This window comes from Colossoma macropomum, unplaced genomic scaffold (assembly GCF_904425465.1).
Source record: "Colossoma macropomum unplaced genomic scaffold, Colossoma_macropomum, whole genome shotgun sequence".
In the NCBI taxonomy this organism is placed as follows: Eukaryota; Metazoa; Chordata; class Actinopteri; order Characiformes; family Serrasalmidae; genus Colossoma; species Colossoma macropomum.
Window position 1 is genome coordinate 5,185,198 of NW_023494804.1, and position 20,526 is coordinate 5,205,723.

The following is a 20,526-nucleotide window of genomic DNA, read 5'->3' on the forward strand; positions in this document are numbered from 1 at the left end:
TTATGTTTTATTTTTTCCCAATATGTTATAAACAGAAACTAGAAAAATGCCATATTTCAGTTCAGTGTAAACTCATTTTCACTTAGCAAATCATCAAAATGTCCAGGAATGTTAAAGTTTTGCGTCTGGCTGTAAACAAATACTAAGCCTAATCGTGGCTGATCATGACTCGCTGTTTGCTGCAGAGCGAAATCTGTTGAAAAGCCGTGTCCTAAGGACTGTTTCAGGGTCCAGTGTTGAGTGATGGCCACACTGTATCTCTAGATGTCCAGAGTGAGGTCATACGAGACTCCCCACTCCTGCCTTTTCCGCCCGGAGCTGGCGTGCTGTGAGCAACCTGCTGTTCTTTGGCAGTTTTGCTCCCTTTAATTGGACAGGAGAACAGCAGAGTCATATTTAGTAACTTTCAAAGGACCCGCAGCGTCACAGTCTTTCTGTACTGTAAAACTGGAATATCAATCTCAGTGGCTGTAGTAGGCCAGCACCTCGTTACAACTGACTGAGTTAACCATGGAAATAGCCCCCAGAGACCACCAGTTTAAAAACACCTCATTCAATTATTAATTTATTTCATGCACACCATAGCAAGAAACAAGTATTCCCATATAAGAGCATAACTGAACTTTTAAACATGGTGGGTGATGTGATATCCTACATAAATATCACATTTAGTCTTCACGTTACTGTACAGTCTCTGTACATGTTACATATTACTGTACAATAAGGATGAGATTGTAGCAACTCGGCTGTTGAGCTGCACTGGTCAAACATGCTGAGTGCATTTGAATTTCCATTAAAGCTGAGCTATGGCGACATTTTAAGGTCTTAGTGTGGGTGTTTTATTAATATCATTAATATCACATTTACTGTACATGTTACTGCACATTTACTGTACATGTTACATACGACTGTACAATATGGATTGTAGCAACTCAGCTGTTGAGCTGCACTGGTTGAACACGCTCAGTGCAAGAGCTGCAAACCACAATAAGTGGAACGAATTGACATTTCAACTGAAAACAGAAGCAGCATGTAAAAGGTTTGCTTTTTAATGTTTATACGATTATACATATTATATGATAATTCAGATTCCCCCAAAGGGGGCGCTGTTAGCACTCAAGAAGTGTTTTTTCCCCATTTTTGAGCACAAGGAATCCCACACCCAGCAGGAATGCATGTATAGTTGGAGTTGTACATTTCAAAATGGGAAACGGTTTATTACAAAAAGCACATAAAGCACTTGGTGGTGCTTCAGCTCCTGATTCAAGAGAAGTCTTTTTAGGAGGATGTTTTCTTTTCAAAAACATTTTCTTTTCATCCCAAAAAAAATCCCAAATCGCTGCTGGCTTTAGGTTTGACAATCCAACCCCAAACTAAACAACATTTAGATATTTCGTACATTGCGTGGCCCTTTGTTTACAAACTTCTGGATTTTTTCTGTAGTGTTCACATTACCTGATGGACTACAATTACCATAAACACTAGAACTTAACCTACATAACTTAATACATATATACATATAAAACATACATAAACATCAACCTCCCTCCACACACTTCACCCCACCCCTCTCTACTCTGCTACTGGCACAGTCCTAGCCTGTAGCGGCCAGCATAAAGCCCCTAATGTGTCCACCCATCCATTCCTCTGTATATAACACAAGCAACGGGGGGTAAATGAAACATCACACCAAATGTCAAGGCTCTGCTGGAGTTCCCGATCATCCATTCCATCTGAATAGGGAAGGATAATGACCAACTAAAAGCGAGCGTGACAACCAATTATATCAATCTGACATACAAATTATAGACGTTCCAAACCAGCTGTTGGTGGGGGGAGTATATCAATATCTAATATGCATCTTTCTGATTGGATGGTTTAGAACGAACATCAGCCATAAATAATGTCATTGATCACAACTATTCAGATCAGAACACACTGAGCCTCGACGACCAACGATACAATTAATAAAAGGAAAAACCGTGTCAAAAGTTTGGGGACAGCTTACACTTTTAAACATACATAACGGTTCTTCTTGCCACAAAAGAACCGCTTTGGTTCCGTTCAAGAACCTTAAGTTGCAACTGAGATGGGGAGAAAGTTTAAAGAATCTCTACATTAAGATTTTATGTCAATTTAAAGGTTTTGCTAGAACTGTACACCCAAAACAAGAACCCTATTAGGGACTTTTATTTTAAAAAAAGTGCCATTCTTTAAAAAAAATTATTTTCTGTTACTTTTCCGCAAAGGTCTTGTTAGTGTAAAATGCCTATGTATCTTCACTCTTAGCAAAAAAAAAATTCTGTGACACGTAAGAGTGGCAGATCCCTTTATAGTCCTTTAAAGAACCATCATGGACAACTACTTAAAGAACCATTTATACCTTCAAAACGTTCTTTAAATTGACAATTAAAGGTTCCTCCTAGAAATGTAGCCAAGAGTGTACAGTTAAAAACACAAACTCTTTTGCTGAATGGTGGTTTAAACTAGAGGTGGGCAATATGGCAAAAATCTAATATCATGATACCTCAAGAGATTTTCACGATAAGTGATATGTCACGATATTTTTCCCCGATATCCAATAAGTTCGAACAGACATTTCAAAATATGCCCTCCTTTTAATCAAATTTGTAGTTGAGAAGTGCTTTAAAGTACTGACGATATTCACAATACACTCAGCATATTGTGATACATGGCATTGTGACATAATTTGTCAAGATGATGATAAATATTGTATATTAAATACCATTTTGCCCAGCACTAGTTTAAAAACCATAAATATTTGAGAGCTGCTGTCACAACACAAGGATAAAATGCATGGCATTATTCCAAAAATAGCAAAGTTTACTGAGTTTACTGAGTTATGGGGACATTTTAAGGTCTTAGTGTGGGTGTTTTTTTAATATCATTAATATCACATTTACTGTACATGTTACTGCACATTTACTGTACATGTTACATACGAATATACAATATGGATTGTAGCAACTCAGCTGTTGAGCTGCACTGGTTGAACACACTCAGTGCAAGAGCTGCAAACCACAATAAGTGGAACAAATTGTCATTTCAACTGAAAACAGAAGCAGCATGTAAAAGGTTTTTTTAAATAAGAATTCCATCAATTTCTATTTTAATTTCTGCACAATTACACAGATAAGATGTAAACAGAGATATTTAGAGAAAAAAGGTACACTGTAATCCCGCAATTTTGCTTTAACTCAAATAAATTAAGTCAGTTGTACATAAAACTCAGTATATCCCACATATTACTCATCAATTTTGTGCACTCAAATGGCATTTTTGAGTTGAATTAACTTATTGCTATTTAGTTTAGTCTGTTGAATTTCCATTAAAGCTGAGTTATGGGGACATTTTAAGGTGCGTTTGAAACATTTTACAAACCTTAAAAAATGGCATTTTTGAGTTGAATTAACTTATTGTTATTTAGTTTAGTCTGTTGCTATGGCAACTTTGAAACCCTACATTCAAAAAATGACATTTCTGTTCAGTTTTAATTGGTTCTTTCTCATTAAAGTTGCTGAACCAATGTGTGAAACTGAGTGAAGCTAAGTAAGCTGTGAAATACAGTTACATGTATGTTTTGTTAACACGATCTGGATTTATACATACAATAACAGGATTAAACGTATGTTTCTTTCCCATTGGCTCCTGGCTCCAGCTATTTGCATATTAAGTGTTTCCTTCCATTTGTTTTACTCACCGTCAGTGTGCTTTCGTTCCACCCAGGCTGCCTTTCCTCAGGCGTATGTGTTTTATCTATGCTTTACTCAGCTGACTGACGTTGTGTTGTTGACTAAGAGTGAAGGTTATCGTTCTCTTTGCTGATGAGTGGGCGTTTGTGCTGGTCAGTGACCATGTTCACTGTAAAGGTTAACCCTTCGGTCTTTGTCAAAGTGGTTATTGTCACTTAATTAGAAAAAAATTCTCAATTGCCTAATTAAACATGTAGCTAAATTGGAATTTCAAGATGTTAAGTTAAACTTATTAGAATTCACGAGCTGCACAAACATGTGTTTATGTTAGCCTGGCACAAAAATGATTCTATTTATTATTCTAACTCAAGTTTTCATTACACAATACTTAATTTTTTTAAGGCAACTAGTTTCCTCAAATTTTTAAAGTAAATTTAACTTATCAGGGCTTACAGTGTAGTGTCACTGGGGTGGAACCCTGAAGGGTACGTCTTCAGTACCTTTAATTTTGGAACATAATTGTACCTTTACGCATTGTAATTATAATATTATAATATATATTATAACATTATAATTACTCCAACCACCCTGTCCTGATTCCAGCCTTTTTATTTTACTGTTCTGTTTCAAAATATTGGGTAATGAAAAGGTACACATATGTTTGAAAAGCTACAAAATGGTTCTTCAAGGGTCTTAGTAAAGGGTATGGTTCTATGCAGAGCCATGAGTTCTACATAGAACCATTTCATGCTAAATGTTCTTTGCATGGTGAAATGGTTCTTCAGATTGATGGAGAATGAGTTGTATATGGTTCTATATAGAACCTTTTTAAAAATGGTTCTATATAGTACCCAAAAGGGTTCTTCTATTGCTACAACACTCTTTAAAAAAGATGGTGCTTCAAGGGCTCTTTACTAAAGAAAATGGTTCTATATAGATATATGATATATATATGATATGATTATAGGGTTCTTTGCATCATGAAAGGGTTCTTCGGACAGATGGAAACATGCTGTGGATAGTTCTATATAGATTTTTTTTTTAAAATGGTTCTACATAGCACTAAAAAGGGTTCTTCTATTGTTACAACACCCTTAAAAAGACGGCTCTCCAAGGGTTCTTTAGAAAAGAAAATGGTTTATAGAACCATGAACACTCAAAGGGTTCTTCAGACAGATGGAGAATGTGTTGTAGATAGTGCTATATAGAACCTTTTTGAAAAGGTACTTCTATTGTAACAAGCCTGATGTTGTACACTTTTAAAAAAGATGGTTCTTTAAGAATTCTTTAAAAGATGGTTCTTTATAGAACCAAGAACACTCAAAGAAACCTTTGCAAGATTAAAGGGTTCTTTGCGTCATGAAAGGGTTCTTCAGACTGATGGAAAGTGTGCTGTATATGGTTCTATATAGCATCTTTTTGAAAATAGCTCTATATAGCGCCCAAAAGGGTTCTTCTATTGTTATGGTGTTAAGCTTGTTACAATAGAAGAATCCTTTTGGGTGCTATATAGAACCCTTTTCAAAAAGGTTCTATATAGAACTGTCTACAGCACATTCGATCAATCTGAAAAACCCTTTTATGATGCAAAAAAACGTTTTAATCATGCAAAGGGTTCTTTGAGCGTTCATGGTTCTATATAGAACCATTTTCCTTACCACAGAACCCTTACTACAGAATCCCATTATCTTTAAGAGTGTAGGTCCATTTGACAGGCAGTAAGTCTTATTAACGCTGGGTGGAGACAATTCAGAGCACTGTGACTCCTAACAGTGTGCGGAAGTGAAAGTGTGCCACACCGGTGGTCAGTGAGGAAAACTGCCGGCCGTCCTGACCGCACACAGATAATAAAGTCTTTGTGCTGATTATCTGTGGAGAGGGCAGGCCTGTCCCTCTGGATTACTGTGACATTGGAGCAGCGAGTGAGCGAGTGGGAGTGTTACACAACCCTCAGTGCCCGAGACACTCTACTGACACCAAGCACGGTCAACAGCAAGCCAGGGTCAGTTTTAGCTAACTGGAAATCAGTTGGGTCAGTGGTCAGCAAGCACATGTAGGTGGGCAATTTGTTAAAGTATGTTTTTATCAAACTTAACAGTTAGTATCTTAAGTGAGTTTTTAAACACCTCAGTGTCGGGGCTGGACTGAGAACCGTCCTGCTATAGTACCAAATAGTACCTGCTCAGTGGGGGTCCATGGGGGTCCTGACCACTGAAGAACAGGGTAAAAGGGGGCTAACAAAGTATGCAGAGAAACAGATGGACTACAGTCTGTAACTGTAGAACTACAAAGTGCACCTATATAGTAAGTGGAGCTGATAAAATGGACAATGAGCGTAGAAACAAGGAGGTGGTTCTTCAAAGGTTCTTTAGTAAAGATAAAGGTTCTATATAGAACCATGAACACTCAAAGAACCATTTGCACACTTAAATCGTTCTTTGCACAGTAAATGGCTCTTCAGATTAATGGAGAATGTCTTGCATATGGTTCTATAGAGAACCTTTTTGAAAATGGTTGTATATAGCACCAAAACAGTTTTGTGTATTGTTATGATGACAGGCTTATTACAATAGAGGAACCCTTTCATGCTGCTATATATATCCTCTATAAAAAATGGTTCTTCAAGGGTTCTTTAGTCAAGAAAAGGGTTCTATATAGAACCATGAACACTCAAAGAACACTTTGCATGCTTAAGGTTCTTTGCATGGTGAAATGGTTCTTCAGATTGTAGAATGTGTTGTATCTGGTTCTATATAGAAAGTTTTTTGAAAATGGTTCTATATAGCGCCAAAAAAGGTTCTTCTAGTGTTATGATGACAAGCTTATAACAATAGAAGAACCCTTTTTGGTGCTATATATATTCTCTTTAAAATGGTTCTCCAAGGGTTCTTTAGAAAAGAAAGTGGTTCTACATAGAGCCATCAATACTCAAAAAACCATGTGCATGCTTTAATGGTTCTTTACATGGTGAAATTGATGGAGAATGTGTTGTACGTGGTTGTATACAGAACCTTTTTAAAAATGGTTCTATATAGCACCAAAAAGCGTTCTTCTATTGTTACGATGTCAAGCTCATAACAATACTAGAATCCTTTTTTGGTGCTATAGAGAACCATATACAACACATTCTCTATCAATCAGAAGAACCATTTAACCATGCAAAGAATCATTTAAGCAGGCAAATGGTTCTTTGAGTGTTCGTGGTACTACATAGAACCTTTCCCTTTAATAAAGAACCATTGAAGAACCATCTTTTTAAGCATGTCTCAAATAAGGACCAGGGTGAGTTATGAATACGGCACCACTGGATCAGCCAAATGAACGGTGGCCTTGTTTTGTGTGTTGTTTTTGTTCGGTTCCGCGTCTCTCCTGTTCTGAAACGCTGTTATTTGTGATGATTTTCGTTTCAGGTCCTCTGAGAGTTCAGCTTCAGTTAACTGTCAGCTCCACTCTCTGACTCAACCCGCTGAAACAAAAGGGAACCTTTTCAAATAGAGAATACGAAGCAGCTTCCACGAGCTGTCACTCACACAGGAACGAAAACCAGACAAAACAGCAGATTCAGACAGTTCGATGAGATCTGTCCTCCCTCTTAAGCGTCCACTGCTTTAATCCAGGCTGTAAAGACGCTAATGTACGGTGTGAGTGGGTGGACAAGAGAGAATAAAAGCCACAGTCGATAATGTGTGCGCAAATCAAATTCATAGAGACACCTTTCTGAAGTCTAATTTTAATTTTCAGACAAAACTAAAGGAGTTCATTGTGCTTTTTAATCAAAAACTAATCTAATTGGTATGTTGCATAATGCCAAAACAACTAGCTATTTTAAAGGGCTCATATCAGGGAAATCTGAACTGTCCTCACTTTCTCGAAATAGAGGAGTTTGAACATTGTTAAAGTTTCAAAACATTCACTTCTCAATCCATATAGTCCACATATGGAAGCTAAGTTGCAAAAAAAGCTGGGTTTAAATCTGCTATTTTTGTGATGTCACAAAAACCAACACATTTACACACATCCGCTTATTCAGCTTACAGTAGTTCAGCGACGCCCATCGTAAGTCATAAGGAGTGTTTCACCTCTGAAGTTCTGAGAACCTCCTCTTGTTGTTAATGAGCCAATAAAATAAGCCTTGTGCATCTTTTATACCGTGATAGGAAACTTGGAAGGCTCAGATTCTATGCACTGAAGTTTTAAAAACTATTTTGAATCATTTGTGAATACTATTTTGGCCCTCAGGTATTTTGACACAGCAGAGTGTTCAAAAATGGGTGGTTTTAGTCTCATCTAAGCCGTTTATTCTTTACTGTACAAAACAGACTATTTAATTTAATGCAGTTGTTTTAATTACGCTACACACAGAATATTTAATTCACGTTAACTTGAATAATTCAAGAGTAAGCAGAACTTGTAAGAGTACTGCCAGATGAAGAGACACCTTTTATAATTATTGGGCTGTTTGTGTTAATCGTACTTAAACCAGGGTTACTCTACACGACTTTTACGCCGATTTTAGCCCTGATTCTCAGTCTGGCTGAGTCTGTGCTGGTTAGTCTGTAGATTTTTGGGTCAGTTGGACAGTTGGAGAGAGTTGAGTCGAGTTTTGGGCCTCCTAAACGCGTTTCAGACCAGTCTATCGAACATTTGATTTTTTTCGACCCGACTCCTGCAACAGCCAATGAAAATTGAGAGTGTGAAAGAAGTAAAAACAGCAAGTAAACAAAGAAAAATGGTGGAAAGTCACTCACGTGTGCTTTTTAATGAGCTGAGTTTAAGGCACAATCGCGTTTACGTACATTTAAAACTCTAAAACATACCAAACTGATCACATCGTAAATCCATGATCCTCATTGAAACATGTTTACCTGCTGCTTCTTTTCTGCGTCAGCGCAAACGGCAGAGGAAACAGCAGCAGCAGCGAGCCGCTCTACGATTGTTTACTCGGGTCTCCTAGTAACAGGGAGAACGTGAGTTCTGTGAGTTCCGTTCCATTAGTGTGTGATCTCCAATATTTCGGCCGCCCAAAAAAACTGCAAAAACAATTCGGAAGTGTGAGATGCCCAGTCTTTTTAGAATCTGTTAAAACGTTGTGTAGTGCAGAAGTGTAGACTTGAGTCATATGACTTGGACTCAGGTCTGACCCGAGTCACAAATATGATGATTTACACTCGACTCGAGAAAACCGAGAAAGACTTGCAACTCGACTTTGACTTCAACACCAGTGACTCGGACTCTGACTCGGACTTGAGCGTCATGACATGGAAAGACTCCAGACTCAAAGAGAAAGAAACCTGGAGAGTCTGACTGCAGACGGCTACACAGTCGCTTATTTTTCATGTGAATGAATTCGTTTCCTGCCTTAAACAGCGTCACCAGATGTGTTACTGTGCTCATGCTGGGTTTATTTTAATTCAGAAGACAAGAGAAGCGTTAGAGCTCACATTTGCGAGTGAAGGATCAACAGCATCAATGCGCCCTCAGCACTTAAACTCTAGTCTTACTGGAGAATCTCAGGCGAACTGACCGTTTTCCTCATGGAAGCAAAACAAAAGAAACACCGCTCTCTTTTTGACCGATTAAAGCAGCTTCTGCAGGTAAAACAAGTGACACATTCACCACGAGGCTGAAGTTGGCTTTATTCACCAGCTTCGTATTGGAATTTGTCATTCCACCTTAAATGGTGTAGCAGTCAGATGCTGGAATGTAACTGCTGCACCATTTAAGGTGGAACGGAAAATTCAGACAAGAAGCTGACAAAGAAAACTTTGTACATTCACCATCATTTTGCTGTCTTTTCTGTAAACTTTGTTCAGGTTGGTTGTTTTGGTTTCTGTTGTCTAAATTCAATTCAAATTAGCATCTGTTTTCAGTTGGCTGACCTAGTTTTTTGTTTTAATCGCCCAATGTTCCCAAAAATCATCAAAAAATTATCTTCTGTATTTTAGTTGGAAGGGTAAAAATTATAATAATAAAAAAATCATATACAGCCATAAACTGCTAACATTCTGTCATTAAAAGGCTACAATACTGTTACCTTTATTCAGTATTATGGCCTTAAATTAGCTGAAGAACGCAGACTGACTTTTTTAGGACTCAAAGATTAGGACTATTGACTTGGGACTCACCTTCACTGACTCGGGACTTGAATTGAGAATTGACTATCTTGACTTGGGACTTGAGTGTAAAGACTTGAGACTTACTTATTAACTGCAGCTTAGTGACTTGTTCCCACCTCTGGTGTAGTGTACCCAGGGCTTTACTGCAGAAATGAGGATCACTGAAAATCAGAAAGTAGCTATAACTCATTTATAAGGCTATTTAAGCTTGAGCCAGTTAAGTAACTTTGCCTAATTTTTTGAGGAAAAAAGTTTGCATGACTTTTTAAGTAGAGTCAACTAATTTAAGCTTACAGTGTGTAGCATTTCCTGTGTAGATGCAGTGTAAATACTCTGATAATGTAGTAAGTACACAACCAGCAAAGTCATTTAAACATAATTACCACACCTTATTACACATGTTATTACATAGAAAATACGTGGTTACAACTCTCAAGACTCACTTGTATAATTATCTGAGTAAAATCTGTTAATACACGTTATTACATAAGCTGTACTAATGTAATCCATCAGTAACAGTCAATACATCACCAGTAGTTACATGGTTGTTAAATGCATTGTTAACATGTAACTACACAGTTATTAGAAATATTTAATATAGAGTGGAGTCCATTATGGTTCTGCCTGTGCTTGTAAGCTTGGTATGTGTGTCAAGTCTGCCCCCTAGTGGCTGAGCTAAAGAAAAATATGGCAATGTGGGGATTTTATATGAGACAAACTGTACAAATGTGGCAATGTAGAGCCCAAATCCCAATTACTGGCTGAGAAAGGAGCAGCTCTCCTCTCTGCCTCATAAACGAGGAGGGTGTGATGTAGTATTTCTGTCTGAAAGCTGCCGACTTTATGGGCCTCAGTCCTCCACTGGGCTATAAAGGTGCTGCAGTTTTGCCATTAAAGCGGAATAGGGCAGACTCATCAGCGCCGGATGTGTCAGATGTTGGAGAGGGTGCTGTCCGAGGTGCTGACCATTCTGCTCTCTGATGGTGTTGGTCCTAATGGATGGCAGGCGTGCTGATGATCCATTTCCACAACTTGCCCATTGGTTTCCTCCTGGTGAGACAGCAGCACTGCAAGAGTGGGCGTGCTTTCTTACGACCCTGGCTGATTTAGAGCAGAGCTGCCAATTACAGCATTTGTTAATCATTAGCATAATACGGGCACTGATAATAGTGACATCACAGGAGTAAGTCAGCAAGTAAGTATTTCTAAACTACATTTTAACCCAAAGTGCTGTACAAGAAGAGCATATTTAAAGGACAATATAGGACAAAATCTAATGTATAATAAAACAAAAAATAAAGCATCGATCAACTGACAGAGAAAAAACCTGATTGATAAAAATAGGTTTTTAATCTAGACCTAAAAGCATCAATAGAGGGTGCAGATCTAATGTCCAGGGGTAGACTTGTCCCCAGTCTCGACGCAGCAACAGCAAAGGCCCAATCACCCTGAGTTTCAGCCGAGACCTTGGCTCAGTCAGCTGCAACTGATTTGATGACCTCAAGGACTTGGAGGCAGGTCAGAGTTGAAGCAGATCTCCTATATAGGACGGTGCCACTCCATTTAATGACTTAAAAACAAATAAAAAAAATTTAAATCGGATCCTATAGTATATAGCAGAGGTCACTAATAGGCGGACCGCGGTCCGAGTCTGGACCCAGACGCTGTCCTATGCGGACCTGGACCTATAACCGATAAACTATTGAGTTATTTAACTTCGACGGGGTGGTCCTATTTTAATCAGCGCATCATTTCTAGTCATTACCTAGTCATGATGGTACCAGTTTAGTGGCCCGGGAGACTCACAGAGCAATCGCATGCGTTGTAAATATCATGTGACGCTACTCAGCCAATCAGATCTGTGCATTACGATGAGCACTAAGACTCGAGTGAGTGACGCACACACAGGGGAGGGACGAGGCAAGACAGGCAGTTGGAGAGGAAAGTGAGTCAGAGGGAGGTTATTACACATGGTGTGCTCTAAAAAGAGAAAACTGATAATAAATATTGTTGAAATATGACTGAATTGTACTTTATTTGATTTGATATGAAGTTGTTGACTGTATAAGATGTTGATATAATTACTAGGCTACTTCAGTAAACAGTATATGGCACTGAAACATAATGTAAGGTAGACATTATGATGTTCCGGACTTTTCCTTGAGGAAATTTTCCTTAACTGGACCTTGCTGAATTTTAATTAAAGACCTCTGGTATATAGGAAGCCAGTGTAAGGATGCCAAAGTGGGAGTGATGTGGTCGCTTTCTTTCGTGCCCGTGAGAAGGCGAGCTGCCGCATTTTGGACTAATTGCAAACGAGCTCCTGAGGATTTACTGACACCCAAATACGAGCTGTTACTTTAGTCTAAGTGAGATGTAATAAAAGCGTGGAAAACCTTTTTTCCAGATCTTGGGGTGACCGGAATGCCTTAATCTTGGCGGCTGATAAAAAGAGGTCCTAACTACAGAGTTAATTTATCAAACCTGAGGTCAGAATCAAATAGAACCCCAAGGTTTTTTACCTGAGGCTTCACATGCCTACGATGTTCCACATGAGTTTCTGGGTCAATTTTGGTCAAAATAACAAAAAATGGTCACTTTTTAACCCCTCAGCAAGCCCTGGGCCCGACCTAAGAATAGCTCCATTATTTTGCATTGAAGTCCCTGCAGTTACTGAATAATAGGCATGAAATAAACCTGGAAAGTTAAGGGGTTTAATCATGTCACATTAAAGGGTTACCCTTATTTTTAAAGGGCCCATTTTAAAGAAATACAAAATTTTCTCCCTTTTTTTTTAAAAGAACTGGATGTTGTATGTAAACATTGTTCAAGTTTTGAAATGTTGCACTCAGTCCATATTTGGAGACTAAAACAGCCTGGTTTGAATTTACTGTTTTTGTGATGTCACAAAACCAACACATTTACATATCTACCCGCCGCTTCAGCCTACAGCAGTTCAGCCCCGCCTATTTGAGTTGAAGTTATAAGGAGTGTTTTATCCAGGCTTTCTGAATGAGGCACAACACAAGGCAGTCAATCAGACCAGAGCTCATTTGCATATAGCAGTCTTAAAGGGCACATGGCCTACATTTGGCTTGTATTTATTTTCTAGTGAGGTTTACTAATCACATTTGTGTGGTTTTATAAAACAAAAACAGTACTGATATGTGTAAATGAACTCTGTTCTGATTGGCTGCCTTGCATCAGGCTTGATTCAGAAAGCACTGGGCGGGGCTAAACCACCGTAGGCTGAAAAGGTGGAAAAATGTAAATGAGTTCTTGTGACATCACAAAATTAAAAAAAAAATTCAAAAATCTTGCTGTTTATGCAGACTGTATGGACTGGGGAGGGAAGAGTACTTAACACTCTGATAATGTTTACATATTAATTACAATTCTTTAATTTCCAAAGGGCGAGGAAAAATAGTTTTGCCATGATATGGGCCCTTAAAGGTACAGACTGCTTAATTTTAAGGGATAAAAAGAGGTTGGAAAATATAGAAAAAAAAAAAGTAGGACACTTTTTGGTAAATAAACCCCCCTAACATCATATGTGGATCTGATTTAAAAAAAAACAAATAAATAAAATAAAATGTAGGATATGGGCCCTTTAACATGCTGCAAAACACAGCACAACTGCAAAATGTAGCAGTATAACCGTCATGAAGGCCACACAAGTCAACAGCGATGACTGCTCTCAGAAAAGTGAATGACCTCTGCATTCCCTCTCCACTCCAGTGGAACAACAAAGAGAAAAATCAAGATCTTTCTATTAAACTGCTGTAGAAATTCTGTCTTTAGCCACGTTCACACGCAGCCTAATAATCCGTTAATAATCCGACTAATAGCTCAATCGGAATAGAATACATCCAAGTATACACATCATACCAAGGGTGCACTAATGCACATTCAATATTTTGTAGGTTATATTGCAATATGTTTCAATATAATAACAATTTGTTTCACTGCTCAATGCGGGAACAGAAAGTCAGGGGAAAAAATTCCAACAATTCAGGAAAACCCATTAAGTTTTATTAAAATCTTAGATACGAGTAAAGTACAACAGTTTTACTCGTATCTAAGATCAATTAAGTGCGTTATATTTTACTTTTCTACAATAAAAAATGAGTGCATCAATGTGAGCATGTTGCCAAGAATGAAATGGTAGCCGCTGCACGCCCCCTTGTGGCCCATTTCACCAGCAGAATGGAAACTGATCCAGATATTTTGAAGTAATTTTATCAAATAAAATATTTTCCCCGTAACTCTGTTATCAGATTAACTAGAACAGTGTTGACTATCTGTGTTGAGCCGCTATCGGCAATAATGGAGGGAACCGTTTAATCCAGCCTCTAAGCCACTTATCCTTCTGGGATGCAGAGCATGCTGGAGCTTATTCCAGCATTCATCAGTCGGAAGGCAGGAAACACAGTCCATCATAGGGCAGACACACAGACATACACCGATCAGGCATAACATTATGACCACCTCCTTGTTTCTACGCTCATTGTCCATTTTATCAGCTCCACTTACTATATAGGAGCACTTTGTAGTTCTACAGTTACAGACTGTAGTCCATCTGTTTCTCTGCATACTTTGTTAGCCCCCTTTTACCCTGTTCTTCAGTGGTCAGGACCCCCATGGACCCTCACAGAGCAGGTACTATTTGTGTGGTGGATCATTCTCAGCACTGCAGTAACACTGACGTGGTGGTGGTGTGTGTTAGTGTGTTGCGCTGGTGCAAGTGGATCAGACACAGCAGTGCTGCTGGAGTTTTTAAACACTGTGTCCACTCACTGTCCACTCTATTAGACACTCCTACCTTGTCAGTCCACCTTGTAGATGTAAAGTCAGAGACGATAGCTCATCTGCTGCTGCACAGTTTGTGTTGGTCATCCTCTAGTCCTTCATCAGTGGTCACAGGAAGCTGCCCACAGGACGCTGTTGGCTGGATATTTTTGGTTGGTGGACTATTCTCAGTCCAGCAGCGACACTGAGGTGTTTAAAAACTCCAGCAGCACTGCTGTGTCTGATCCACTCAGACCAGCACAACACACACTAACACACCACCACCATGTCAGTGTTGCTGCAGTGCTGAGAATGATCCACCACCCAAATAGTACCTGCTCTGTGAGGGTCCATAGGGGTCCTGACCACTGAAGAACAAAGTATGCAGAGAAAACATGATTTCATCAACGTTATTGAAGAAAATGTATATTTAATCGTCCAAAACAGGGAGCAAATTGCGTTTTATGTCTATTTTGAAAAGTGTTGAAAAACATGATTGAGAGTTTGAAGAGGGCAGCTGTTACTAGGCTCTATTGCTCCTGTTAGCTAGAACCAAAAAACCCTAAATAAGATATTCCTCTGTCCGCAGTGTTACCTTGACAAACTAACATTTTGAAAGATCACCGATAGAGAAGAAACACTTAATGAAGGAGGCGATGAGCTCTCATCATCTACCACTGCGCTGGTTAGCTCTAGTGTTATAAGCTCATCTGAAGGGGCAGCATCAATTATTTAAGTGCACTGACCAAAAGATTATCTCTGCTATTCTGGAATAATGAGACATGATTTTAAATATACGATTTATATATATGATTTTAAATAATGAGACATGGCTGGGGCTCCCATTGGCCCTATCATCAGGAGATCGCGATTTCGATCCCTGGTGATGCTACAGCCGTCCGTAGCCGGGAGTCCGAGAGAGCACAATTGGCCTCGCTCTCTCTGGGTGGGTGGGATGGCCCCTCCTTCTCCCCCCATCACTCAGCGCGGCGTAACAGATCTGGCGGTTGGCGCTTTCCTCCGAGCGCGTTCAGCTGTCCAGTGACGTTGCGTGAGCGGCAGCTCGAAAAAGAAGCGGTGGTTGACTTCACAGGTCTCGGAGGAAGCCTGTGTTAGCCGTCACCCTCCTAGCGTTGATAGCATCGTGTGATTGGAGTCCTAACTAGCGAATGGAATTGGAGACGACTAAATTGGGGAGAAAATCGGGTAAAAATTAAAAATAAATAAATAAAATAAAATAATGAGACATGATTTTAACGAGCTGCATTTTTGTTTTGGCTCAGTCCATTTTTAAACTAACTTTTCTTCATCTTCCAGATACTAGAATGTCAAAAGTAGTCAGAGTGAACATCACTAATTGCAATATATTTTATCCCAATCATATTCACACTAACTGCTTTAATTCCACCTAAAAACATTATGTTTTTAATCTATAGCAATAAATATCGCAAAAACATAAAATATCAATCTGACCTTTTTTTTACAATATCGTCCAGCTGTTTCATCCTTCTCCTCCTTTCCCTGTTCCCCCCCTCCCTCCTCCCCCAACCCTCACAGGTCTGAAACATCCAGTAAGTGATCCAGTCACCGCATCCCCTCTCTGTCCGAATCACAACCCTGATGAGGTCAAACACACTGGAGAACAAGGACAGTGGACCACATGTTTCCATTCAGAACATCTGGCTGGGAGAAACATTGCTAATGATAAGAGCTGCGAGCAATTACTCAGATTTCCTCTGAGGAAATGCGATCAGATCAACTGACAGAATCAAACCACCACAAACACATCTGGAACACATCAAAGCAGACGGTTCTTAACTGGTCCACTGCCTCTTTTTAAGTAAACGATGGAGCTCAGATGATGAGAACGAGGCGGAGCTTCCAGCGCGTCTTCCACCAACTGACAATAAACCCTATTGCTTTTTAAAAGGACCCGACCAACAGGACGTCTGTGTCACTGATGCCAAGGCTAATTTTAAGGAGGACAGATATTTGTCCAGATTCACCTTGAAGACTGTGTTTTATGGAAGCCCATCCCCACCAGGTAGAGAAAAAACTGAAATAAACACTTACTGTCTTAAAATGTCTGATCTCAAAATAATGACTGATTTTCTCAAGATATTGTAAATCATTATTTTGGGATATTAACCCCTTAAATGGCCAGGGCCCACCAGCTGGCCCACAGTTTTATTATTTATTATACTTCTATACCCTAACAATAGCTCAACCATTTTGCATTGCAGTCCCTGTAGTTACTTAATAATAACATATATAATAAGCCTGGGATTTTTAGGGGTTAAGTCTGTATTTTGAGAAAATAATTCATTAATTTGAGACTCTAAGTCAATATTTCAAGGAAATAAGTCACAATATTTGAGATGCTAGGAAATACTTTGGATTCAGTCATGAGAAATCATAATTTTAAGAAAATAAGTCACTATTTTGAGACACTAAGTCATAATTTTGAGAAAATAAGTCACTATTTTGAGACACTAAGTCATTATTCTGATGAACTGTCACTATTATGAGATACTAAGTCAATATTTAGTATATATATTAAGTCACTATCTTGAGAAAATAACTCATTATTTAGAGACATTAAGTCATCATTTTGATATATTAATTTCTTATTTTCAGACATAAAATTGTTCTGAGAAAAAAAGTCACTATTTTGAGAAACTAAATCATTATTTTGAGAGAGTAAGTCATTACTTAGTGATTTTAAGTCATTATTTTGAGAAAAAATGTCATTATTTTGAAGTACTAAATCATTATTCTGAGAAAATTAGTCATAATTTTGAGATACTAAAACAGTATTTTGAGAAAATCAGGCATTATTTTGAGATACTGTCATCATTTTGATAAGTCATTATTTTGAGATACTAAATTGTTATTTTGTGAAAATAAGGCATTATGTTGAGATACTACATCAGTATTTTGAGAAAATTAGTCATTATTTTGAGATACTAAGTCATGATTTTGAGAAATAAGTAATTGTTCTGAGATACTGAATAATTATTTTGAGAAAATAAGTCTTTTTGAGATACTAAATCAGTATTTTGAGAAAGTCATTATTTTGAGAAAATAATTCATTATTTTGAGATACTAAATCAGTATTTTGAGAAAGTCATTATTTTGAGAAAATAAGTCATTATTTTGAGAAAATAAGTCATTATTTTCAGAAAACAAGTCATTATTTTGAGATACTAAATCAGTATTTTTGAGAAAGTCATTATTTTGAGATACTAAGTCATTATTTTGAGAAAATAAGTCATTATTTTGAGATACTGAATCAGTATTTTGAGAAAATAAGTAATTATTCTGACATACTAAATCAGTATTTTGAAAAAAAAAGTCATTATTTGAGTAAATCTGATATTATTTTGCCAAGCTAACTCTAACTAAATCAAAAATCTGCACATTTTTGGCTGACCTGACCAGTGCAGGAATCAAAGCTTCCATTTTTGGAGCAGAGATGATCAGGTTGTTTGTACAAATGCGTTATTACTCTTCAGAAAATATAAAATAGTATTTAACAAAAGAAAAAGAAAAAAAAAAAACAACAACATGTTAGGCTGTCTCCTAGTCTTAAATAATCTAAATATTGCAGGGGTGGAGCTTCCCAGAATTTGTACCGGTTATGGTATCATTTTACATGTTTTAGTAATTTTGACCATGATGGTCTAATAAAGGTCAATAATGGGTCCTTCTCCTCGTATTAGACAAGTCTGTTCATTATAATATAAAACAAGCAGCTTTTTATTATCAGCGCAGTATCGTCAGTTCTGATAAATATCGTCTGATTTTATCAGTGAAGCGATACATCGGTCAGGCCCTACTTTCTAAACCCACTCAGGCGACATCCCTGCGTTTAAACTCATGCCAGTGGAGCAGAAATGCAGACAGTGCAGTTTATGACACCACTACAATCTACTGGTGCCAGAGGAGCGCAGGGTAAATCTAATTCTGGCTGCACTGTGCTGGGCTTCTCCCAGAGGTCAGAGATAATGGACGGACAGTCGATAACGTCTCAGAGAGGATAATGGGCCGCAGTGCGGGAATTCTGGAGCCAAGCCGTGTGGGGTACCGATGGGAAATAACGATCAGGGTCTGGTTTCAGCATGAGCGTCCGCTGTGCAGTATGTGGGGGTGTGCATCTGTGTGTGTGTGTGCGTGTGTGTGTGTGTGTGTGTGTGTGTGTGTGTGCTGTTCAATAGCTTTGATCACACAGACTAAAATAGAGCACAAGGTCTCCGAGACGTCGGGGGTTGAGCTCTTTTCATAGCTAAGGTTATAGAGCATTAGAGTGCAGTCTTTGATTATACAGCATTACATGAATATCAGAAAGTCTAGAGCAGTGCTGTAGTGACCAAGTCCAGTCTCGGTCTCAACCAGTAACTGTTGATTAGTCCTGCACATCAGCTTGGTGGAATTTTAGCCTATTATTCTGTACAAAACAGCTTCAACTCTGTTATGTTGATGGGTTTCCTCCCACGAACTGCTGCTTTAGGTCCTTCCACAACATTTCAGGATTAAGGTCAGGACTTTAACTTGGCCATTCCAAAACATTAACATTATTCTTCTTTGACCATTCTTTGGAAGAACGACTTGTGTGCCTAGGGTCATTGTCTTGCTGCATGACCCACGTTCTCTTGAGTTTCAGCTCATGGACAGATGTCCTTACATTTTCTTTTAGAATTTCCTGGTATAATTCAGAGTTCATTGTTCCATCAATGATGGCAGGCCGTCCTGGCCCAGACGCAGCAAAACAGGCCTGAACCATGATACTACCACCACCATGTTTCACAGATGGGATGAGGTTTGTACGCTGGAATGCAGTGTTTTCCTTTCTCCAAATATAACGCTTCTCATTTAAATCAAAAAGGTCTATTCTGTCCATCTGTCCACAAAACATTGTTACAATAGGTCAAATTTATGCAGAAATGTAGAAAATTCTCATCCAGTTTTTCTTCTGAAATCAAAGGTACTAATAGGGAATGCTGAAGTAGTTGCCTCTACTCTTCTTTGAAGGCCTACTAGATGTTGGAACATTGCTGTGAGGATTTGATTGCATTCAGGATTCAGGTACATGAACATCAAAAGTAAAACACAATATTATTGGTGAACATTCTTCAGATTGATGGAGAATGTGCTGTAAATGGTTCTATATAGAACCTTTTTGAAAATAGTTCTTTAATGCACCAAAAAGGGTTCTACACAGAACCATTGTCTTTACTGAAAAACCCTTGAGGAACCATCTTTGTTAAGTGTGTAGAACTAGATTGTTTTGGACCACAACTACTTCACTTTCAAGGTAAATCTGCGGAGGAAATCTAAGACGATAACCGAGAGAGGTCAGACATGCTGTCACTGAGGTACTCCAGCTCAGGCTGGACGTCCTTGAGGTTCTCACAATCTCATAATCAAGGTCAGAGGATAGAGATAAGCTAAGCAAAGCCGGCGGGCATGTTCTTGCTTATTTTCTCAATCAGTCTGCCTTTCAAAAGCCCTGGTATACTGCTGGGTTTGTAGATGTTGTAAAGAAATAAGCAAAACAATCATCACATTCACACAAATTCAGACAAACAAATCACTGAACTATGCTACACATTTTCGTCCAAGCAACAGAGTCAACATATACAGACTTTCTCACTTCAGCATTCATGCAGCTTTTCAGGGAACAAGATCAAAAACATTTCCTGACCAATTTAATAAATCAATTATAGTTTCTATAGTATAAAACAGTACATTCATTGACTATAGGGCAGATTTTCAGTTTGAAGGTCATTTGAATTGAATATCATGGTGCTGCAATATATTTTACAGAGTATACATACACTGTAGATTTGAGTATATTTAGTTCAGTTCATGCACTGTATGATGTGTTTTGCACACTGAATATAGATCTA